Genomic DNA, 24899 nt, shown 5'->3' with positions numbered 1-24899 from the left:
AGGTCAGGAGATCAAGACCATCCTGGCCAACATGGTGAAACCCCATGTCTACTAAAATTCAAAAAAAAAATTAGCCAGGTGTGGTGGCGCGTGCCTGTAGTCCCAGCTACTCAGGAGGCTAAGGCAGGGGAATCACTTGAACCCAGGAGGCAGAGGTTGCAGTGAGCTGAAATTGCGCCACTGCACTCCAGCCTGGTGACAGAGTGAGACTACATCTCAAAAAAACAACAAAGAAAAAAAAAAAGAAATGGCAAAAGTGAACCATTTCTCTTAACACACGATCCTTATGGGATTGTTGATTTGGTATGCAAGTCCTTAATAGACACTGAAAACATTATTTTAGCCTGGTATATTATTAATGTTAACAGTAGTGAGGCCGGGCGTGGCAGCTTATGCCTGTAATCCCAGCACTTTGGGAGGCTGAGGCAGGCAGATCACTTGCGGCCAGGAGTTCAAGACCAGCCTGGGCAACATGGTGAAAGCCCAGCTCTACTAAAAATACAAAAATTAGCCAGGCGTGGTGGCATGCACATGTAATCCCAGCTACTTGGGAGGCTGAGGCACAGGAATTGCTTGAACCCAGGAGGCAGAGGCTGTAGTGAGTTAAGATTGTGCCACTGCACTCCAGCCAGGGCGACAGAGTGAAACTCTGTCTCAAAACAAAAACAAAAAAAAACCCAAAATAGTAGTGAGTCATCAGGAAAAGTTAAATTATAGCCTACATAATACATTTTAAAAAGTTCTACCAAAACACTTAAAGTCTTTTTAAAAAATTAATTTTGATACTTTAGGAAGAAACCCTCTGTTCCTTGGAATTCTTGGTTTAATAAAAGTCTTTTATCTTCAAGAAGATGAGATGGTAAACTCTGAGGTATGTGTTGTATTTTTGGCTTCTTGTGTGAGTTCCTGCGGACAAGGACAATAGACTGATAACTGGGTGGAAAGAAAAATAGGGCCAGCCAACTTCTGGCTAAAGTTTGATTATCTTAGGATCAAAAGTCTATACTTAACTTGTTTATCTTAGGATCCAAAAAAATCTGTATTTACCTGTTTTTATACTTTGTGCTTCCTTTCTTTTCCTGTATAATTCTTTTAAAAAAAAGAAAATGCACCCTTGTATTTAGTGTACTTAGGGAAAATGGACATTTATTTTTATCCATGCCCAGGCAAAAGAAAAAGAGCAAAGTTCTCCTAAAGGCAGCATAGATAGGATTTAGATGAACCCAAGGTAAAAAGCAAAAACTGCAGGGGAGAAAGTTGGGAACCTACTGCTAGTCCCATTCATCCTCAAGTTGTTTCTCTTCCAAAATGTTCTTTACTTGTTTTTTGAAAGTTGTTTATTTCTGTTTAAAGATACAGTCAAACTTTGTTAAAGTTGGCTGTATTCTATTTATTTAAAGTTATAGCCAAACAGAACAGCTTATTTTTCTAGAGTTCCGGATAGCTAGAGTTTTTCTATAAGACTAATGATTTCCTTTTAAACATCTCCCAAAGCCTAGTGATTCTGACATTTCTGCCTTACTGTATTAGTCCGTTTTTATGCTGCTGATAAAGACATACCCAAGACTGGGCAATTTACAAAAGAAAGAGGTATAAAGGACTTAAAGGCAAGGAGGAGCAAGTCACATCTTACATGGATGACAGAGAGAGAGAGAGCTTGTGCAGGGAAACCCCCTTATAAAACCATCAGATCTTGTGAGACTTATTCACAGTCACAAGAACAGCACAGGAAAGACCTGCCCCCATGATTCAATTACCTCCCACCAGGTCCCTCTCACAACAGTGGGAATTCAAGATGAGATATAGGTGGGGACACAGCCAGACCATATCACTTATCTATTACTGTATAACAAAACACCCCAAAACTTAGTGACTTAAAACAACAATTGATGTTATTTCACAATTTTGTGGGTGGGCTGCTGGTTTTTTGTACTTCTAAAAAGAGTTCTAAGAATGCTTTTACTAGGAGCACTACTGGAATGAGTTAAATTTCTCAAGGTGGCTACTTTGTTTTTTGGAGTTTTAAAAATTCTTTGCTCTTGCCAATTATTCCCTCATAACCAATGTGACCACTTTGAAGGACATATCTTATTTGGTCATACAAGAGCTATTCTTTAAAATATTACTCTCTTTAGTTTTATATTTATAGCTATAGTTAACTTCTTAGATAGCATAGTGTCTCTTTCAGTTTATATAATGTTCTTTGCCTGATATCCAACACAGCAACCTGCAACCGTATTCGTTTATTCATCCTTAATGATAGTGGCTGGAGAAAGGAGGACTGGAAGCAGGATCACCTGCCTCATTATACATTTGTGAGTCCTTTCTGACAACCAGGTGGTGGTGATGAATAGCTAACAAGGAGCATTTATCTTATGAGGAAAAAAAGACAGCTGTGGCTTTTTATTGGCCTGTGAGAATCTATAGTAGAGAATAAAGGATTTCAAACTTTTTAAAACAGACTTTTGTTCAAATATATTCTACAGGAAAGAGACTCAAAAAGATAAAAGTTGGGCTGTTTTGGTTGAATGCATGGAGTTGGGAGAAGTAGAGTCTAACCTGTTCAGGTTTCCCTCTTTTCATCTACATCCCCTTCACTTCCTTTTCAAAGTCCCCTGAAGGAGCTCTGTAAAGAATAGTTCAAAAGTCACTGATACAGGCTGGGTACAGTGGCTCACACCTGGAATCCCAGCACTTTGGGAGGCCAAGGAAGGTGGATTGCCTGAGCTCAGGAGTTTGAAACAGCCTTGGCAACATGGGAAAACCCTGTCTCTACCAAAAATAAAAAAAATTAGCCAGGCATGGTGGGGGGCACCTATAGTTCCAGCTGCTCCCGAGGCTGAGGCACAAGAATTGCTTGAGCCTGGGAGGCAGAGGTTGCAGTGAGCCAAGATCATGCCACTGAACTCCTGCCTGGGTGACAGAGTGAGGCTCCATCTCAAAAGAAATGTCACTGATACAGATATTTCTTCTACTGAGTTATGACTCCAAGGTAGAAAGAGATAAAGATAAATGGTTGGGTTTGGGATATATATAGTCTTCAACTGACCATGCACCAGTAGTAGCCAACCATGGCTCGAGAGACATGTAACCAAAATATGTGCTGCATACATACAGTCTCCAAATTCCTATGTGAAATCCTTAGCCTTAATTAATTTAATGAGGTTCATGGAACCAGAAATGAACTATAGATCCTTTTTTCCTCCTTTAGTTTAGGACCTATGCTAGTTTTTTTATCCATTCTAGTCCTGAGTCAAGATATTTTTTCTAGCCATGCTTTCTAGTTTATAATATGAAAACAATAGTTGTTTTTAGAATATTTAATAATGTTTATACTTTTAAAAAATATACACTGAACATTGAGAGCTCTGTACCTCTTTCCCTTTGAGTATTGTTGGTCTCTTTGTCCAATACTTCTACACATGTGCTTCTCAAACTTGATGGAAAAAAAAATCACCCGGATCACCCCTGAAATTCTGATTCAGTACATCTGGCATGGGGCCCAAGTATTTATCTGTGCTTAATAGGTTCACACATGAGGCTGATTCTGCTGGTCTGCAGACCACACTTTTAGTAGCATGACTCTTAGATCTAAACTCTGTTCTCAGCCTCTTACTTAGTGGTTCTCAAAATGTAAAGGCTTTCCCCAAACCCCACCCCCTAAGAAAAAGCCCTGGTGCACCAGACCCAAAAATTGAAAGTCAAATAGTGCCACTGTCTAAGAGTGTGGGATATATCATCGTGGGTTTTCTTCCTCTAGAGATTAGGGTTATAAATCTCTCACTCCCTCAAGATTAAGGGATTGTGAAGAAGAGTTCTAAGGAAATACTTTTAGCTGCCCAGACTTTAACCTCGAAAATCCTTAAACTGAAGTTCCTTTTTATGGAGAAAGATTAAAAGTGTACATTTTCCCTTGAAAGTTAAAAAATTTTTTTTGTTTAAAAATACTTTCTGAAAAAAATTCTTTTTCTGAATATAGATGAAATATATGCTCACTGTAGAGAATCTACAAAAGACAAGTATAAAATGAAAACATATCATTGAACAGTTCTTAGAGGCCACAATTTTAATAGTTGTATAAGAAATCTATGTTTGAATGAGCCATAACTTGCTTACCCCAAATGGACATTTGTGGTTTTATAGTATTTTTAAAAATTTTTCAATAGTTTTTGGGATACAGGTGGTTTTTTTGGTAACTTAGATAAGTTTTTTTTTGTTTGTTTTTTTTTTTTTGAGACGGAGTTTTGTTCTTGCTGCCCAGTCTGGAGTGCAGTGGTGCAATCTCGTTTCACTGCAACCTCCGCCTCCCAGGTTCAAGCGATTCTCCTGCCTTAGCCTCCTGAGTAGCTGGGGTTACAGGCATGCACCACCATGCCCAACTAATGTTTTGTATTTTTAGTAGAGATGAGGTTTCATCATGTTGGCCAGGCTGGTCTCAAACTCCTGTCCTCAGGTAATACACCCGCCTTAGCTTCCCAAAGTGCAGGGATTACAGGCGTGAGCCACCGCACCCAGCCAGATAAGTTCTTTAGTGGTGACTTCTGAGATTGTGGTGCACCCATCACCTGAGCAGTGTACACTATGCCCAAATATTGTCTTTTATCCCTCACCACCACCCCCGCTGTTACTCCTCTAGTCCCCAAAGTCTATTATCTCATTCTTACGCCTTTGAATCTTCATAGTTTAGCTCCTACTATGAGTGAGAACATAAGATATTTGGTTTTCCATTCCCGAGTTACTTCACTTAGAATAGTGGCCTCCAGCTCCATCCAAGTTGCTAAAAAGGCCATTATTTTATTCCATTTTATGGCTGAGTGGTATTGCATGGTGTATATATACCACATTTTCTTTATCCCCTTGGTTGATGGGCATGTAGGTTGGTTCCATATTTTTGCAATTGCCAATTGTGCTGCTATAAACGTGTGTACATGTGTCTTTTTCATATAGTGACTTTTTTTCCTTTGGGTAGATACCCAGTAGTGGGATTGCTGGGTCAAATGGTAGTTGTACTTTTAGTTCTTTAAGGAATCGCCATACTGTTTTCCATAGTGGTTGTACTAGTTTACATTCCCAATAGCATCCCAATAGCAGTGTATAAGTGTTCCCTTTTCACCACATCCACAGCAACAACATCTAATATTATTATTTTTTTCTTTTTTGAGACAGAGTTTCACTCTGTCATCCAGGCTGGAGTGTAGTGCCATGATGTCGGCTCACTGCAACCTCCACCTCCCAGGTTCAAGCAATTCTCCTGACTCAGCCACCTGAGTAGCTGGGATTATAGGCACGTGCCACTACGCCCAGCTAATTTTTGTGTTTTTAGTAGAGACAGGGTTTTGCCATGTTGCCCAGGGTGGTCTCAAACTCCTGGCCTCAAGTGATCTGCCCGCCTCGGCCTGCCAAAGTGTTAGGTTTACAGGCGTGAGCCACTGCTCCTGGCCATTTTTATACTTTTTAATTATTAACTTTATGCAAAAATCTTTGTCCACATCTCTGATAATTTCCTTAGGATAGAATTCTAGAGGTGGAGTTACTGAGTTAAATGATTTGAACAGTTTTAAGACTTGAGATATATATTTTTCTGAGCTCATTATGAAGATTGTACCAAAATATACATACACTGGCAATGAATGAAAATGCCTGTTGTACTTGCCTTCACCAGAATTAACTATTATTATTTTGTCTGATAATTGGTAGCCAAAAGGTGGTAATTTATTGTTTTAAAGTTCAAACTTTTTGTATGTTCATTAAGTATATTTTGTTTCCTCTTCTATGAAATGTTTGTTCATATCCTGGCAATTTTTCTATTAAGATCTTAGTTTTTTGTTGTTTTTTTTGAGACGGAGTTTCGCTTTTGTTGCCCAGGCTGGAGTGCAATGGCACAATCTCGGCTCACTGCAATCTCTGCCTCCCAGGTTCAAGCAATTCTCCTGCCTCAGCCTCCCAAGTAGCTGGTATTACAGGTGTGCGCCACCACACCCAGCTAATTTTGTATTTTTAGTAGAGACAGGGTTTCACCACGTTGGCCAGGCTGGTTTTAAACCCCTGACCTCAAGTGATCCACCTGCCTCGGCCTCCTGAAGTGCTGGGATTATAGGCATGAGCCACCATACCCAGCCAAGACCTTAGTTTTAAGTGAAGTAAGAAAGTCACAGGACAAATATGGCATGATTCCACTTGTATTAGTTATCAAAAATAGTTAAAATCATAGAAGCAAAAATAGAAGGAATGGTGGTGGCCAAGGCCTGGGGTAGGGTGTGGGGGGGAATGGGGATTTGCTCCTTCATGGGTATAAAGTTTCAGTTGTACAAGCTGAATAAGTTCTAGAGATCTGCTGTAGAATGCTGTGCTTACAGTTAGTTAACAATATGTGCTGTACACTTAAACAGTTGTTAGGAAGTTAGATCTTATGTGTTTTCACCACAGTTTTTTTTAAATCTTAGTCTTTAGTTATTCACACAAGTTCTTTACACATTAAAGATATATGCCTATATGCCTTTTGTTATAATTATAGCAAATATTTGCTTGCCTTTTAATTTTGTTTGTGATTTTTGACATACAGAATTTCATAATATCTATATGGTTAAGTCTTTAGTTTTCTTTTGTAATTTCATTACTCCTTTCAGCAAATGCCCTGGGAGTCTATGTCTTGAGTCTGGGACTGTAGAGCTCAGATCTTTCTGAGGAACTGTTTGTATGCACATGGTTTTCTCTAACTGAGATCCCTTCCTTAGTCCCCGACCCCACCACATATTTCTACTCCTCCTCTAACAGTTCAGTCATTTGACCCTCCTGAAACCTTTCTTGATTACCTCATGCAAACTTGGGTATGATTTCCACTATGCCTTCATTTGACCTTGTCTGGAGCTCCATTATAATAATTAACAAATTATTTTATATAACCATAAACTCCATGAGGACAAGAATAGAGTCTTTGAATCCAGGGTCTCTCAGAGATCTAGAGAGAAATTGACCTCTTTCATTTAATATATGAAATTCTTCATATATTGAAAATGATTGAAATCCAAACCACTATTATAATAATTTTAGTATATTTTAAATATTTACCTTAACAAATTAATTTTAATACTGTAATGATTGTACTTAGGACAGAAACAACATGATCATCTCAGTGGATGCAGAAAACACATTTGACGAGTTTATGATAAAAACACTCAACTAGGAATAGCATCTAACTTCCTCAACCTGACAAAGGGCATCTGCAAAAAACCCACAGCTAACATCATTCTTAAGGTGAAAGATTGAAAATTTCTCTCTAAGATCAGGAATAAAAGAAGGATGTTCATTCTCAACACTTCTATTCAATATTGTTCTGGAAATTCTGGTCATAACAATTAGGCAAGAAAAATAAAAGGTATCCAGATTGGAAAGGAAGAAATATAACTATTGCTATATGCAGATGATACGATCTTGTATATAGAAATCTTAAGGAGTCCATAAAAACTATCGTAACTAATAAACTAGTTCAGCAAGATTGTAGGACACAAGATCAATGGGGACGGGCTTGCTTTTAGGAGTGATGAAAATATTCCAAAGTTAGATTGTGGTCAGAGTTGCATAACTCTGTGAACACACTAAAAACCACTGAATTGTATACATTAAAAAGGTGAATTTTATACTATATGAATTACATGTTAATAAAGCTGTTATTTTAAAAATATACTTATAACTTTGAATGTAAGGATGAAAAGCTAAATTTGAAGTCCTTTGTAAGTATCTCAGGCTTGAGCCTAAGATCTTCCTGTCCCCCTTCCCCACAATTCGTGATAGGCTTTATTTTCCACTATACATTTCTGGTGCCTAACACAATGCCTGACAAATGGTATAAGCTCAGTAAATATTGGTAGAATGAATAGAGAATGAATGAATTACAGGGGTTGAACTGACATTAAGCCTAGCTCAGCAAATCTGTTACATTTCTTAGGTTGCTTTGCTTTCACAAAAGATCTGATTAATTTAGTAACATTCACAGAGATTATAGCCTGGCCCCCAGGATGAGTATGATTTTAGCCCTATGAACAAGTTTTAAAGAAGTACAGAAGACAGAGTGGTCAGTGCTGACTGGTTGACTAGATAAAGCTCATACAAAAAAATCTGTGATCCAAGCTGAACATGATCTAAAGCATCTAAGTAGGAATTTTAAAAATCAAAATAAATATATAAAAATGGGCCAGGCATGGTGGCTCACACCTGTAATCAATGCTAGAACTTTGGGAGCCCAAGGCAGGAGGATCGTTTAAGCTTAGGGTTTTGAGACTAGCCTGAGCAACATAGTGAAACCTCGTCTCTACAAAAAAAATTTAAAAATTATCTGGGTGTGGTGGTGCACGCCTGTAGTCCCAGCTACTTGGGAGGCGAGGTGGGAGGATCATTTGAGCCTAGGAGGGTGAGGCTGCAGTGAGCTGTGATTACACCACTGCACTCTGGCCTGGGCAACAGAGGGAGACCCTATCTCAAGAAAAAAATAAAAATAAGAGTAATCACAAAATAAATTTAAATCACCTATAATCCCACTTTCCTATCCTTTCTGTTTACATGCATATATAAATTTTGCATGGATGTAATTGTAGCATTAAGATTATTTTATATTCTGCTTTAATTTAGTTCCTAAGCATTTATCCATGTTGCCACGTAGACTTTGATTTATAGCTTAGTGTATTCCATTCACTTGTTGAAGTATCCTCACTAGTAGTCCTTTAACTTCAATAAAACTTCACTGATACTACATTCTTTTAAAAGTATACTTGCCTGATAAAACCCCAACCCTGAATGAATATAACCCCTTACCCTCTCCATGTCTGTACTCAAATAGCTCAGCTTTGCTGGAGAAAATTGTACAGGCCAGCATATTTAGCATCACTCCAAATACATCATTACCAGCTGATAGCGCTCCAGCAAACATGGTGAATGTTCCTAAAACCCACCAGACTTTCTGTAAGAAGTATCGCAAGCACCAACTCCACAAAGTGACATAGTCCAAGAAGGGCAAGGATTCTCTGTGTGTCTAGGGAAAGCAGCATTATGACAGGAAGCATAGTGGCTATGGTGGGCAGAGTAAGCCGATTTTCCAGAAAAAAGCTAAAACTACAAAGAAGATTGTGCTAAGGCTTGAGTGTGTTCAGCTCAATTTCAGATGTGAGAAAATGCGGCTATTAAGAGATGCAAGCATTTTGAACTGGGAGGAGATAAGTGAAAAGGCCAAGTGATCTAGTTTTAAGTGTCATCTTTTGTTTTGTTATGAAGACAATAAAATCTTGAGTTTATGTTCCAAAAAATTTAAAAATAAATTCATCATTACCGAAGTTAATATTGGCAGCAGTCTTACTATATTTCTCTAACAAGTATCCTACTCTACTCTTTGCAACAAATGTTTCATCCCTTCATTACTCTCTTCTACCTCTCACCCTCCCTGTCTCCTTCCCTCTGCTGTTGGTAGTCTTGACTCATACCTCAGAAGGAAAAAGGAAGCCATCACATGTGAACTCTCTTACCTCCTACCACCAATCTGCAAACGTGTCTACAGCCATCCTCTCCTCTCTAGTTGGAGGAAATATTCCACCTCCTAACAAAAGCTAAGTAATCCCTGGCGCTCTGGATTGCATACCCTTCTACTTGATCACAATTGGTTGCTTACCCAGCAATGACTTCTCTATTCCTCCTTTGAAGTGTAACAGTTTGTTTAGATATCCACCTTCCTCCACACATGCCTGTGAATGTGAACATATCTCAGTGTAATGTTTGAGATGACTACTGGAGCCATGCTCTGACCTAAGGATGGCAGATTTAAATGACATGTTGAACCTCTGAATTCACTAACCTGGCAGTCACTGTGCCTATGGTCTTCTTGATATGTGTGACAATAAATTTCCTCTGTTGTTTAAGCCACTCTGAGATTGTTGTAATCCATATGCAGAGAATATCATACCAAAATGGTATACTCTTTAAGCTATCCCAAATAAACCTATATTCCAAGTACAAACACTGTCATTGCCATACAAATGGAACTTTATGACAATTCCCTGATGCTACTCCACTCCCGCCTATCCCTTTTAATCTGTTTGCTGCTCCTAAATTCAACCTATAGCAAAATTCTGGAGCCACTACAGCTTCTCAGGTATGTTATTCCATCATTTAACCTCTTTTCTTAACCTTTCACATCAGTGGGGACAAAAACAAAAAGAAAAGACAGAAAGAATACAAGTACATTTCCCAGAACTGAAGAATATGAGCCTACAAATTGAAAGAGTCCACTGAGCACCCAACATAACAAATAGAAATAACTTATCCCAGGGTCCTTCATCTTGAAAATTTGGAAAACCAAGGATAAGAGAAATTCCTAAACTATTCTTTTAAAAAAAAAGTTAGAAAAATATCAGGAATCAGAATCAGAATGAGGCTGGGCACAGTGGCTCTCACCTATAATCTCAGCACTTTGGGAGGCTAAGGCCGGATCACTTGAAGCTAAGAGTTCAAGACCCTCGTCTCTTCAAAAAAAATTAAAAATTAGCCAAGTGTGATGGTGCACACCTGTAGTCCCAGCTACTCAGGATGCTGAGGCAGGAGGATCACTTGAGCCCCGGAGGCACACCACCTTGTCCAGAGAAACTTTTCTAAAGCAGAAGCTGTGGAACTTAGGGAGGGTCACATGGTGTACATGTCTAGAAATAATTAGATCTTTTAAGGAGAATCTTGTCAGCCCATGAGTTTACGTGGAAGATTTGCTTTTACTGTGTTCTGGTGACAGTGAGCAATTCAAGTAGACCTGTACCTACGTGTGTTCATTGGGTAGGAAATTCTTGATTTACAGTTAACATAAATTCACGCTAACCTCCTTTCTATATATTTTCCCGAGATGTTGCCTAGGTTAGAGCTGCTTTACTTTACAACTTACAGGGGGACAAAGAACAAAGCCGTGAAGACAAGTTAAAGAATTTGAGGTAGTATTCCTATTGAAAAGAAAACACTGGCTATGACCATGACATGGTTCCCTGTTGTAAACTGCTAAATTGAATGGTAGTACAGTCTCAAAAAGGCAATAGGAGGAATTCAGGTTAAAGAAAAGAGGAGATTCCTGATTCACATTTATTATAGTTGTCATTTATTGAGCCCTCCCTAAATACCAGTCTCTGTCCTAGATGTCTTATGTATCTTCTCTGTAACTCCTACCATCACCCTGTAGGAAAGGTATTATCCCCATTTTAAAATGAAACAGAGGCTGAGGGGAATCAAATAACTTGCCAGGTGCTACAGAATTAGTCCTGAAGAGCAGAGTTCTATACCTACCTTTTCTTAGCTCTTTACATTGACCAGAAAGAAACAAAAATGAATGGCTTGATGCTGAAAAGAGCAAATCAGGGTTCTATTTCTCCAGTGTAATGGACAGTAGTTGAAGTGAGGTGAGTTCCTATGCCTTAAATAAAAATATGTAATATCAAAATAGGTACTGAACTCCCAAAAAATGAATGGGAATAAAAGTAGAGCTTAACCAAGAGTATGTTATTGATAGATTCCGGTGACTTCTCAAGGGTTTTCAATTCAGGCATAAGTAATTGGCTGGGCATGTGGTGGCTCACACCTGTAATTCCAGAACTTTGGGAGGCCGAGGTGGGAGGATCGCTTGAGCCCAGGAGTTCAAGACCAGCTTTGCCAACATAGTGAGACCCCGTCTCTACAAAAAAAATTTTTAAAAGAAAAAAGATAATTTTAGTTGCCAATACAGTGTAAACTGGACCCTGTTTAATAAATACGCTAATTGGCCTCCCTGGACGGAGCTGGCTTTCGTGATTTAACTATCTTTCCTTTGAATGCAGCACATTCCAAAGGCCTACTTAATCGAGTATACAGTCATAGTTATTTATTTGTTTAGTCTCCCTGGGTGGACTATAAACTCCATGAAGGCAGGCATCAGGTTTGTTTCTTTCACACACTACAGTGTCTGGCACTTTGGAGGTACTCAGTTAAGATTTATTGAGTAATTCCTTTAGTCCTTGGGTGAGACTTTGGGATTTAAGGTTCTCAGGGCCACAGATTCCTTCAAATGTTTGCCCAAAGCAGAGAAGGAAACTCTTCTAGAGCACTGTTGTGTACTACTGGGTTGGGCTGTTAGATTTCCCAGGTCCTGCCTCCTTTGGGTGGGCCCCTAGGGCTTGATGCCAGATGGGCTGTGTTTTTGGCAAAGGGCTTGTTCTTATTCTGAGATTTTGACTATAAATGGACTATGCTATTTGCTGTCCCCACTGAACCCAATGGGGCAGCAGCCGACAATGGGAGCACAGAGTTACTACTTTTTCTGCTGGAACCTCCCAACATCTACCCAGAGATAGCTCCAGTATAGGTTGGCCAAGCAGGAAATTCCAAACCCTTTTCCTGAAACTCCAAACAGCTTGAGGAGTCTCTTCAGATGGAGTTGGAAAAGCTCCCAGCGAGCAGAGCTGGGTCTTATGTAACTTTATAGACTGCCCTTTTTAGTGTAATTTTATAGCACTGCCCTCAGCTAGTGCTGGACTTTTGAAACATATCCTGCATTCTTTCCTAGCTACTCAGCAGTCCCTATTGGAAGCAGCTAATAGGACAGAGTTGAAGACTGTGAAGTTAAAGGGGGAGAAAGGGAGGGCAGGATGTCTGTCATTCTGTCTGGAACCTGCTGTTCTGGGTCCCCTGCTGTGGCTCCCACTGGCAGTAGAGGGAGCGCATTGCCAGGTATGAAGGAAACTCATACCTGAGTACAAGTATGGTATGAAGAGAGGAGCTGTCACAAGGATACTCCCCTGCATATTCCAGAAGCCCATCACTGGATTCCCTAGATCCATTTCAGCACCCCACATCCCAAAAAGGAGGGCTAGAACTAAGTATGTGTAAATATGTCCACATCTATAATGAGCCAAATTCTGCTCTGAAGAAATGTTTCCAGTTTATTTGGTGAAGATTTCAGTTCCTCCTTAGTTCAACTCAGTAAACATTTTAATCATCTACCCCATGCCGGACTTTAGGCTAGGTTCAGTGACTACAAAGATGAAGATAGCCTCTGTCCTTAGCATGCAACCAAGAAGGAAATAGAAAGTGTATATAAATGGTTATAATATACTTCCTTGCTTTATAAACCTTAGTGCTTTTTGTAATTCTTCTATTTTTAACTCTCCTAGAAGATATATATCAGGTTTATGTTATCTACCTGTAAACTAATGTGCTAATTCAAGATAAAAATATAGGAAAATCTCGGCCGGGCGCGGTGGCTCATGCCTGTAATGCCAGCACTTTGGGAGGCTGAGGCGGGCAGATCATGAGGTCAGGAGATCGAGACCATCCTGGCTAACAAGGTGAAACCCTGTCTCTACTAAAAAATACAAAAGATTAGCCGGGCGTGGTGGCTGGCGCCTGTAGTCCCAGCTACTTGGGAGGATGAGGCAGGAGAATGACGTGAACCCGGGAGGCGGAGGTTGCAGTGAGCCGAGATCGCGCCACTGCACTCCAGCCTGGGCGACAGAACGAGACTTCCATCTCAAAAAAAGAAAAAAAAAATAGGAAAATCTCTTCAGGTATAACTCTTCTTTTACAAGTTTCTCATGAAAGGGGCAAGCACAAGTTTCAAGAATATTTTCATCTAATTTTTTGTTTTTATTTTCATAATTTTCTCAAGCTGATATAAGGCATTTTAGAACTTTGAATATAATTTGAATCTTTTAAAACAACATTTAGCTTTCTCAATGAATTATAATTTGCCCTATGCATGCCTGTAGCTTTTATTTCTTCTCTGAATTAAGGTATTAGGCATTTAGTGGGCACTCATTAGATACTTGTTCTTCCAGTACAGGTAGCTGTCCTCTTTGAGGCTGTAAGTGGGTAGTCCCTCATGTCTCCTATGCTGATGTTTCATGAGGTCCAGGCTTTCAGGCCTGTGAGGATCCCAGATGGCCCAAAAGAGTCCATCATCCCACTTATTGCCAGAAAATACAGATGAGCAAAAAGAAGATGTGTATGCATTTTTTAAAATAAAAATGGGATCATACCATGAGTTATACTTTGTTTTCTGTTTTGTTTTTCCTTCCTCCACCCCTCCCTCTTTTATACATCAAGCAAAAGAGCACAGCTACTGTGGTACCAAACACACCTGGGTATGAAACTCAGCTCAGCCACTCCCCAATTATAAAAACATGGACAATTTTTGTAAAACCTCTGGGCCCCTGGGAAATAATAACATTAAGTTTAACCTTATGAAATGGGCATTTTTGCAGGTTAAAAAAAATGCATATTGACCATTTCACATCACCCTAACAGTTCCCTCCTTGTATAGTTTTGTCAGCATTAAATGAGATGATGCACATGCAGTTATCATAATGTCTGGCAGTGAGGTACTCACTAATGACTATAAATATTAAATGCTACTACTACTAGGATGACGATGATGATGACTGCTAAGAAGCAGAAGCACAAATCAAAGGGAACTGAAAGAGCAGCCATTCTTAGGTTTTCAACCATGGATTTTGGACTTGAGAATTATACTTTGTTTTGTTGTTGTTGTTGTTTTGTTGTTGTTGTTTGAGACAGAGTCTCGCTTGTAAAAGAAGAGTTATACCTGAAGAGATGTTCCAGGCTGGAGTACAATGGCACGATCTCGGCTCACTGCAACCTCTGCCTCCCAGGTTCAAGTGATTCTCATGCCTCAGCCTCCCGAGCAGCTGGGATTACAGACACGTGGCACCATGCTGAGCTAATTTTCATATTTTTAGTAGAGATGGGGTTTTGCCATGTTGGCCAGACTGGTCTCGAACTCCTGACCTGAAGTGATCCACCTGCCTCAGCCTCCCCAGGTGCTAGGATTACAGGCATGAGCCACTGCACCCAACCTGAGAGTTGTACTTTGTAAATTGCTTATGTAAAAGAAAAAAAAAACTGTATCATGAGCATAGTTTCATCTTGACAACAATTCTGACACATCTTTTTGTGTTTTGTAGAATACTTCATTGCATGGATTGCATCATAATTTATTTAACCAATTCATTACTGAGGGGATTTTAAAAATATTTTTAAATTTTGGCCAGGTGCAGTGGCTCATGCCTGTAATCTCAGCAATTTGAGAGGCCAAGGCAGAAGGATTGCTTGAGCCCAGGAGTTTGAGACCAGTCTGGGCAACATAGCAAGACCCTGTCTCTAGAAAAAATTGTTTTAAATCGTATTTTTTTGCTTTTGTAAATAGTGCTTCAACAAACATATATATATCTATATATATATATATAACTTTATGTGTCTTTATAATGTTATTTCTTTTAAATACGTTTCATAGAAGTAGACTGGAGAGTATGCTTATTTCAAATTTTGCTACATACTGCTTGGCTGCCCTCTTGAAAATTTCATTAATTCATTTGAAAATATTAATCTATGTATCCCAGACACTGCTAGGTTCTGAGTATACACCAACAAATAATGGTAGACAGGGTTCCTGCCCCATGAAACTTGTTGTCTAGTGTTAGAAGCCAAATAAACAAGTATAAAACACAATATAGAGAAGTGCAAGGTGCTTTGAGAAAATACAACCAGTAGTCTGGGAAGGGCCATTGGATTTGGAATATTTTAACTAAAAACCTAAAGGATGATTAGGAGTTAGACAAATGGAGGGGCAGTGTTCCAATCAGTACCGAGCTGATTCGAGTTGATAGTATGACTACAGGGCAAAAGATGAGAGTGAAGAGGTGATTTATCAAGGCTAGGATATACCTTTAGGGAATTTGGATTTTATGGAAAGCCTTCGAAGGGTTTTTAAGCATGAGAGTGATATAAATAGACTTCATTTGATGTCTATTAAGATGATTCTAGGAAGGGAAACCAGGTTAGAGGTTGATGTAGGAACTTAGGTAAGTGATAAATATAGGTTGGTCTTTAGTAGCAGTAGAGATGGAGAGTGTGGTAGGATGTATAAAGTAGCAATAGATATGAGTAACAGAAACCCAACATTGGTGACTTAAATAAGATGGAGATTTTTTTCTCTCATCAACAACGGAAGTACAGAGGTAGATGGTCCTGGGCTAGTATGGCAGCTCCACAGTCATTAGAGACCCACACCCTTTCCAGTTTTTTGCTCGGCTATCTCTAGGCCATCCTTATGGCACAAGATGACCTACTATAGTTCTAGTCATCACAGCTACCTTCCTAGCAGCAGGATGGAGGAAGGGATGAAGAAGGTTGCACCCTGTTCATCATAAAGAGACTACCCAGAAGTTGCACACAACAATTCCACCATAACTCGATCAAATGGCCACCCCTACTTGCAAGGGAGGGAGAAATGTGGAATTTTACTTGGGCAGCATTGTACCCAGCCGAATATCAGGCTTCTGTTAATTTGAAAGATAAAGGGAGAATAAATATTTGATTGGCAACTAATAATCTGGGGCCTGGGAAAGCGGGGAACTAATTTAATTCAGCTAAATTGTTTACAAAATAACAGCTCACACAAAGATACACATATACCACTGTTGAGACTTATTTGGCTATGAGGCAAAGATTTAACATTAAAAATCCTGTTTTCTTGTAAAGAGTAAACAAGTGTTAGCTCACGTACGTCTCCAGCATTGGTAGGAATACAGCTGTATGTATTTGACCTGAATCACTACCATGTAGAAGTGTCATACTTGTGATTTTTAGTACCTTGTCATTCATTAATATTCAGAGTATAGAAAAAGGCAGACCAACAGATTGCTGCTATTTTTTTTTTTTTCAAGCCCACAGCTAACATCATCAATTGCTGCTATTTGGAACAAAGTCAAACAAGACCCAAATTAAGGGATTTGCTTATTGTTTTTCTCTATCAAGGATATTAGCTGTATATCATAGTAGAAAGAGCAAGGGCTTTAGATTGAGTCAGACAAAAATTGCAAGCCCAACTCCTCTACTTTCTGGCTCTGTGATCTTAGATAAAGTTTATCTCTGCAAGATCCTCAGTTTCCTCAACTGTAAAATAGAGATAATAATATCTACTTTGCACGGTTATCATGAGGATTAGAAATGCACTTATGGGCCGGACACAGTGGTTCACACCTGTAATTCCGGCACTTTGGGAGGCTGAGATGGGGGGATCACTTGAGGCCAGGAGTTTGGGAACAGCCTGGCCAACATGGGGAAACTCCATCTCTACGAAAAATTCAAAAATTAGCTGGGCATGGTGGCGCACACCTCTAATCTCAGCTACTTGGGTAGCTGAGGCACGAGAATCACTTGAACCTGGGAGGCAGAGGTTGTAGTGAGCCGAGATCGCGCCACCACATTCCAGCCTGAGCGACAGAGCGAGATTCTTGTCTCAAAAAAAAAAAAAAAAGAAAAAAAAATGCGCTTATGACAAACATCTAGCATGGTAAGTAATGTAGTAGATAATAAATACTTGCTAATAATATTAGAAGAATTACTCTTTAGCAATAAGTCATTTGTTTCCTCTAGCTTCTGGTGTGTGGGGAGGTATAACTACAAAGATTCCTAACCATTTCTACATCATTCTTAGGATGCCTCTATAGCAGTTTGCCACCTGTTTACAGAACCTGTAACTATTTGTGATGGTGCCTAGATTAAAGGCAGCCCTAAATTTTTGCTCAAAATGAACTAACCCCTACCCTCATGCCTCTCATCCATATTTACTGTGTCCAAATCCATCTGTCTGTTGATAGTTTCCTTGCTATCCACAGCCATACCACATATAGAATGGGGAGTGAGTTCAGGCCTGAGCCAATTCAAGTGTGGATTTGGAACCTGGGGGAAAGAAGAAAAAAAGGCCTTGTAGGGGTATGGGATAGTATTAAGCAGAAACAGAAAGATAAAGATGGTTTATGGTTCATTCTACACTGCAGAATGATAATGCAATAAGCTAAATTCTATAGATGCTTTTGAAGTGTTTTATGTGAGGGAAATTAGCCAGTCTGTCAGCTCCAATACAAATAACCTCAGGATTCTTCCCTCGCATTGCTCAGTGGCTCCTCGGAGGGGAGTTGTCTCAGAACCGTGCCAGCCCTGTGGAAAGAGGATCTCTAGGCAGGCCCACCAGGGTCAGAATTTTAAGATATAGACCTCGAATAGAGAGGCCTTTAAGGTCTAGAGTAGGAGTCAATTGGCAAATTATGGTCCCTGCCAGGGTGTTTTCATTCACAAGCTGAGAATGGCTTTTACATTTTTAAAGAGTTATTGTTTGTTTTTTTAAAAGGGAATTGCTAAGAAAGTAAATTTCAAATATTCTCACCAAAAGAAGGTAAGTATTTGAGGCAATGGATATGTTAATTAGCTTAATTTAATTATTCCACGATATTCATAAATCATAGTATCACTTTGTGATCCATAGATACATACAATTATAAGTTGTAAATTTCCAAGAAAAAATTTGTAAAAAGATGTGGCAGTACTATATGGCCCACAAAACCGAAATATTTACAGAAAGAGTTTGCCGATCCCTGATTTTGAGGCCTCTTCTCTGAAAGGAAGTGGGTCTCACCAGAGGCTGCAGGAGGTTTGAACATCTGTTTTGAATCCCAGGGTAGGGACTTTACAGAAAAAATAGGTGTCACCATCAACAAAGAATAGATTTCTAGTTCTCCTTTTCAGGAGTTCCGGAGACCTGGCAAACTAACCCAATACTCACGGATTGCTGGGCTAGAAAGAGTGAAGGCTTGTGTTGGGTTTAGAATACAGTATTGCCTTTGTTCTAACTGAGCAGTAGAATACATCCCTCATTAATATTGCTCTCTCAGGCCTTTTAGGCTACGTTCCAGTGAGTCCTGCTGCTGAATGCCACATCAGTGGGATACAGGCCCCAGATCAGTGTCCTGGGCCCACAAACAGGGGAGAATTAGCTTTGTGGCTGCTAGATAGACAAGGGAGTAAGTGAAATTGTTTCTTTTGATTGTGTATTTCTAAATTCCTTATTATAAGTTAGTGGAAATTAATACCTTACGTCTAGGTAAGCACATTCCTATTTCATCTGTTCCTCAAACCAGAGGTGGGGATTATAGGCCTGAAAGAAGGGCACTGCATCTCTGGGCACAGACCAGGCCTATTTCCTAATGCGGCCACTGTGACCCTAGAAGAGGGAGGACACAGGAGCAGGCCAGGGCGCTCTGCCTGCATGCGTGGGTGACCATTATATTTCTGAAATACTTTAGTCCAAAGACTACAGCATTTACATTTCCCTTATTCTTTTTATTTTTCAAATATTTTTTCCTACCACACACCAGAAGATGGATACAGTTAGTCCTTTTACTAGATGGTAAATATGGAGCTTTGAGAGAACAGGTACCCTGCCCCAGATGACCCAACAAGTTGGAGGAAAACCCAAGAATGAAAGCAGTGTTCCTGTCTTTGGGCATCCTGCCACTATCCTAGGCATGGGTAGTTTCCAGGTGGAGCTAAGATCAAACTCCTTTATCACTAGTGATCAAATCTGGTTGTTTCTAAGGCTGCATTGTTGTTCTGATGACTGAGTGGATCATCCTTGAATGACAGGGAAAAAATGTATTAAATGAGTCCCTCACCAGCCTGTCTCCTTGCCAGCACCCTGGCTTCTTAAGGTATTAACATGTTGTGTCACTGACGATGACCTACGATTGCAGGAAGATGACGGAGTCACTGTTCCTGTGTGCTTGGCTGCTCGGCTGTTTTGTTTGCACTTCAGCATTCCTACCTGGTGTGTGGTACATTTTTGTCATTCCACAGCAGTCTGCTGTGCTCCTGGCTCCAGAGTAAGCTAGTCTACATCTATTTACATCAGCTTTCCAGCTGTCAGCCTCCTCATGCTCCTGTCTGCCTGATGGGGCAAGTAGACACTCTGGCAGGAGCTGCCTTTCAGGGAGGTTAGCAGGATATCCACAGAGTTCCAGATACTGTAGTCAAAGTATAAAGTCCCTAGGACCCCAGTCTCTAGGTCTTGCAGGGATGAAGAAGCTTTCAGGAGATTATCTAGGCACAGCTCCTGGCCCAACGAAATTTCTATCCTAGTGTGTCATGTCTAGGAAAAAATCTCTGGTGGCAGATTTTCAAGGAATTTGATGTATGTGCTAAAAACCATACAGATCGGTTGAGGACTGGCCTAACCCATCCTCTGTCTCAAATTCCTATAAAACCCTCCCAAACAGGCTTTTTCTTTTTCTTTACAATGTCAGCACTCAGTGCCCTAGTCTGGGACTTATGACTGATAAGGCTGAGCTTCTGGGTAGTTGAGTGGCAGTCTTTCTTTGTTTTTATTCAGATGATTTCAATGCAGCCAATTTGTGTGTGTGTATGTGTGTACCTGTCCAGAACAACAGGGCCTACCTGACTCAAGAGAGTATTATGAGCAACAGCTTTCAACTTGAGGTCCATCTGGTCCCAGAGGTTTGGCACTAGACAGCTGGACATATGAAAGCTCTGTTTGTTCCCCTTCGTCTTCCCTGTCCTGTTTAATGCTGAACTGTTTTCAACAAGACTTGCTTCCCATAGAATCCAACTTAGTAACCTGGAGAAGCCTGAGGCCACTCCTGGAGCAGGAAGCTGCCCTAGATTTGGGCAGTAACCAGTAGAACTTGATACTGACGCCAGAGTGTAAAAATAAACACCTCCTACAGTTCTGTCTTAATCCATTGGCATCAGAGTTGCTATTATTAACCCATAGGCCTCACAGACAGCTGTGATGGTCAGACAACAGCCTGGACAAAACCTATCCTGCCAACTTGGGATCACACTCTCTCCCCTTCACCTACTGGGATATGATCTGGGGCCCCAGGAGAAGCACCATCAGTCTAGGAGCATGCCCTACAACAGGTAATACTAGCGGTGGATTAGTATCTTTGGTTTTGGAGAGGCTTGAGGCTCCCAGGGCCAGCCTACCAGCCTGGAGTATGATGGGCACAGACAGGATGACTGATTCAGTCCTAGTGTAGGGGAGGAAAAAAAGGAATGTGACTCTTCCATTTCCTTTGGCTCTTTTAAAGAGATCTTGCCTGCCACTTCCCTGACCTGAAGACTTCAGATTTTCTGGGAAATTGGGACAGGAGAGAGGAAAGAGCTCCACTGGTCATCTGCCAAAGATATAATAATAATAATGACTTATTTACTGAGCACCTACCATGTGTCGGGTACTTCATGTACAATATCTTACTTATTTTTACTTCAAGCTTTTCAGGGAAAATGACAGTTTTACAAATGAGGAAGCTGAAGTTTAGTGAAGTTGAGTGACCACCCAGAATTCCACAGCTGGCAAGTAATGTGTCAGAGTTGGACCCAGACTTGTCTTAACACCAAAATCCATGTTGTGAATCATTATAGAACCCAGGCTGCTGAATACTCAGGACCCAGGCCAGGCTTCAGCTACCTGCTTTTTAAATTTGGGGGCTTAAGTAAACAAAAATATATAAGTTACTCTCACTTTAGTCTTACAACTAAAGCAATAGTTACTGGTACACAGAAATGGTTTTTGCTGCCACCTGTGAGTGAGCCAGTCCCAGTGCTCTTACCGTGCATCGTGAACTGGACTCCAGAGACTAGCAGGGCAAGCCTCCTGGAAGATGAGATGCCTCCCGGAGAAACGCTTTGACTCTGCCTGAGGAGTCTCAGACCATGACTCCTCTGTAGAGAACATGGCCAGATTGGAAATAGGGTTTACAACATGGTTCCCCAGGGGAACAAGGCTTTGATGGTTCTGGCAGTCATGCTGAGGGAGGCGTGTACTTGAATAAAAAGATTCCTTGAAGGACAACTAGGCTTCCCCCCGTCTCTTTTTCCAACCTCCTCCACCCTGGCCCCACAACTGGCTTCTGTAATTCAATCTAGATTCTTCTCATAGCCTACTTTACTGTGCATATGTGGCCTTTTATTTACAGCTTTGGGCATTCTGATTGGACAGCAGCTTCCTAGCCTGCGTGCTTCAGTCTACTGCCTGTGGGGTGGGGGAGCAGAGTACACTTTGATTTTTGCTTCCTGAAGCCCAGGAGCGAAAAGGAATAGCCAGAGGGCTGCCCACACAGCCAAAGGACTGACCACACTGAGCAGTCAAAGAGCAGCATAGGGGCCTTTTTTGTTCCAGCTAACTTGCTCCTGCAAATACACACTTGAGGGCCATCCTCCAAGCAAAGCAGTCTGTGCTGGGGCTTTCAGCATCCACCCCTTGTACACTGTCTCTGGTCTTGGTGGCTTCCTGCTCCCTTGCTGCTCACCTACACCTAGCATTGAGAGGCTTTAGCCTGTGGGCCTTACTCACTGCTGCTCTCTCTATCACCTCATCTGAAGAACTCGGTCTGTCAAGGTAGGAACCAAATCTTTCCTTATTCCCTATAGTCTTCCTCTCTCCCCCTAATACATTCTCAAATAGGGGTGACAACAAATTTCCAGTCTCTAGAGACTTACAGCTAGCAGTTAGAAGCCAGGCACCTGGGAGTATAGGTGTGTTTATGTGTATTTGTATTCATGTTGGAATGCAGGAGGTCATTTTTTTAACACACTGCATAAGAACCTTCCCTTGGGCTCCAGGTTTTAATTTGGCTTAGGTTATAATTAGACCTGAAAAGGACCTTAAGAGGTCATCTGATTGAGCCCGCTGCTTCCAAACAGGTGCTACAAGTTGAGCTAAGGAGGGAATCAAATGGTTGGCCTAATGGAGAAAGGTGTATACTTTTGCTGGCTGGATCAGCAGAAGAAAATAATTTTTTGTTTTCTAGATTGAATCCCTTTTGAGCATAGAGACCCTAGGGGCAAAGCTAGGTTTATTATCATCAGATTTTAATGGAATAAAGAAAAGCAACTCTTTCAGCTCAGTGAGGTTCAATGGCTTTAGCTTATTCTTTTCCTGGGTATACTTTCCCAATGCTGCAATCTCCATTTATTGAATTGGAGCCTTGGGCGCTTGGGGTCTTTTACCTTTTAGGCTGCTAAGCCCATTCTACTTCAGAGCCAAGCCTCTTCTGGAATGTTTGTCTTTGACTTTTGGGGGTGGACGTTTAGCTGAACTTTTCTACAACATATGTGAGAAGCCAAAAGCAAACCAAGTTCTGTGCTTCGAAAGAGGACTCTATATTAAGGAAGCCTAATAAGGCAGCAACTGGTGTGTCTGGGACAGCCCTTCAGGCCAGGCCCCTTCCAACACACTCCCAGCATGCTGTCTGGCCTCACTTGGAGTCCAAAATAACATGATATGAGTTAGAAACAGCGGCCTTCTCAGCTAGCAGCAGCTACACTCTACTTGGAGGAAAGACAGATGACCTCCTGGGCGTTGGCTGCTATTCCATTTATGGAATCAGACTCCTGATGCCATAGCCAGGTGCTCTCAGCATCTAACAACTTGTTTATTCTCTCTTTACAGTTCAGTCCTAGACACCCACAGGAATCACTGTTACCACCAGTTCTGAAATCTCCAAATTCTTTGAGCCTCTCTCACACATTTCACAGAGAAGTACTTGTCCTATAGGAAACTCAGAGCCTCCATCTAATCTCATGGCAAGGGTGGAGGGTAGTTATGCAAGCTGACTTTCCAAATTCATGTACAAAGTTTATTTCTGTTCTGGGAAGTTAGGTTTGCTATTGGTGAAGTTAATCAACATCTATTTACAAACATTTGATTTGGGAGACATGAAAAAAGATAGATGTTTCTGTCAGTTAATTATTTCACTCTCCATATCTCTAACTCCCAACAAACCATGGTCAGTTCTGCCTTTGCCTAGGGTTCCCTGGAGGAGCCTCTGGGGCCCCCACAGTAAGTAGAGGGAATTGGAGTGCATGGGGCATTAGGCCTCCTCTGCTTCAACCAGAGTAGCTGTTTTGTGTATTGGGGCTGAAAAATTAAAAGCATTGCTCTAAACTTTACATCCTGAAACTTTCTTTTTGCTGTTCTGGCCTTCTCCAGAGGCATATTGGCAATTATTTTAACAAAATTATGAGCCCCTCAAATTGGGCTATTATCCCTGAACATCCAGCATAGCTCCTTATACACAGGAAGAGTACAGCAGATGCTTGTGGCTTGATTGCTTGCTTAATTGGCTCACAAGATGATATTAATTGATAGCCTCAGGATAATTCTAGATCAGAGAATAGAGTACAGTATGTAATAATTTATTTTGATTTGTTATGGTTTGAGCATTTCTGACCTTTGCTACTGGAATCAATCATGCAGTCTGAGGTGAAAACTTAGCCAAAAGGAATTACCCTAACTGAGGTTGTCGCTGTTGGAGAGGATACCTAGGTAAGTCAGCACAAACAAAAGTACCTTCTGTTGATTTCCAAAGATTTGTATGATTTCAATCCACCTCTGTCCCTGGTGTACTGAGGTGAAAGGTCAGCAGAGTGATTATTGGGAAGGCCAGGCATAGAGGTATACTAAAATCATATAGTCCTGTCTATTGATTAGTGCTGCTTACTTTTGCTAAAAATTACCTTCTTGGACAGTTCCCAAAACTACTCATTGTCTTGATTGTGGGAAATGCAAAACTTTTCTCTGCTAAGCTATACTTATTAACAACATCTAAACTGTTTATCTGCAGCCTGCATTATACATCTGCATATCTTTTGTGAGGGTGGCTTTGTTTTTAATTAGCTTATATGTTTTATAAAATTATAATGTTTTTTATAAAGCTAAATAACAGGACATAAGTGAAAAAAGCAGCCACATTCAAATAAAGTCTGCAAGTTCAGTTAATTGTAATGTACTCAATGTTAATTGCTTTGTTTTAACAAATGTACCTTGATTATGTAAGACGGTAACATTAGGGAAACTGGTTGAAAGACGTACAGGAACTCTGAACTATCTTTGCAACTTTTTATAACTGTAAATTATTCCAAAATAAGTAGTTAGCTTTTAAAAATTCATACACAGCAATAAAGGTCTTCACAATGAAAAAAAAGCCAAATAGTGGCTGGGCATGGTGGCTCATGCCTATAATCCCAGCACT

General features: G+C 40.5%; 1 protein-coding gene across 6 annotated transcripts in view; it reads left to right on the top strand.

Annotated features, from left to right (window-relative positions):
• The window catches only part of RUSC2 (RUN and SH3 domain containing 2), a 72544-nt gene that overhangs the window by 9337 nt on the left and 38308 nt on the right, over positions 1-24899 (top strand). Inside the window, exon 1 of one of the 6 annotated variants that reach the window (XM_054500356.2) lies at positions 20651-20784. The exons of 3 other annotated variants lie outside the window; for them this stretch is intronic. The gene's annotated coding sequence lies outside the window, so the exon portion shown is untranslated. Of the gene's footprint in view, positions 1-20650; positions 20785-21992; positions 22265-24170; positions 24194-24899 lie in introns of those variants that run through there. 2 more of the 6 variants (XM_063650469.1, XM_063650470.1) reach the window with 2 other exon arrangements.

The sequence above is a fragment of the Pongo pygmaeus genome, chromosome 13, assembly GCF_028885625.2.
Source record: "Pongo pygmaeus isolate AG05252 chromosome 13, NHGRI_mPonPyg2-v2.0_pri, whole genome shotgun sequence".
Classification (NCBI taxonomy): domain Eukaryota; kingdom Metazoa; phylum Chordata; class Mammalia; order Primates; family Hominidae; genus Pongo; species Pongo pygmaeus.
The sequence above is the reverse complement of the archived record's forward strand: the minus strand, read 5'-3'. Positions and strand labels throughout refer to the sequence as shown.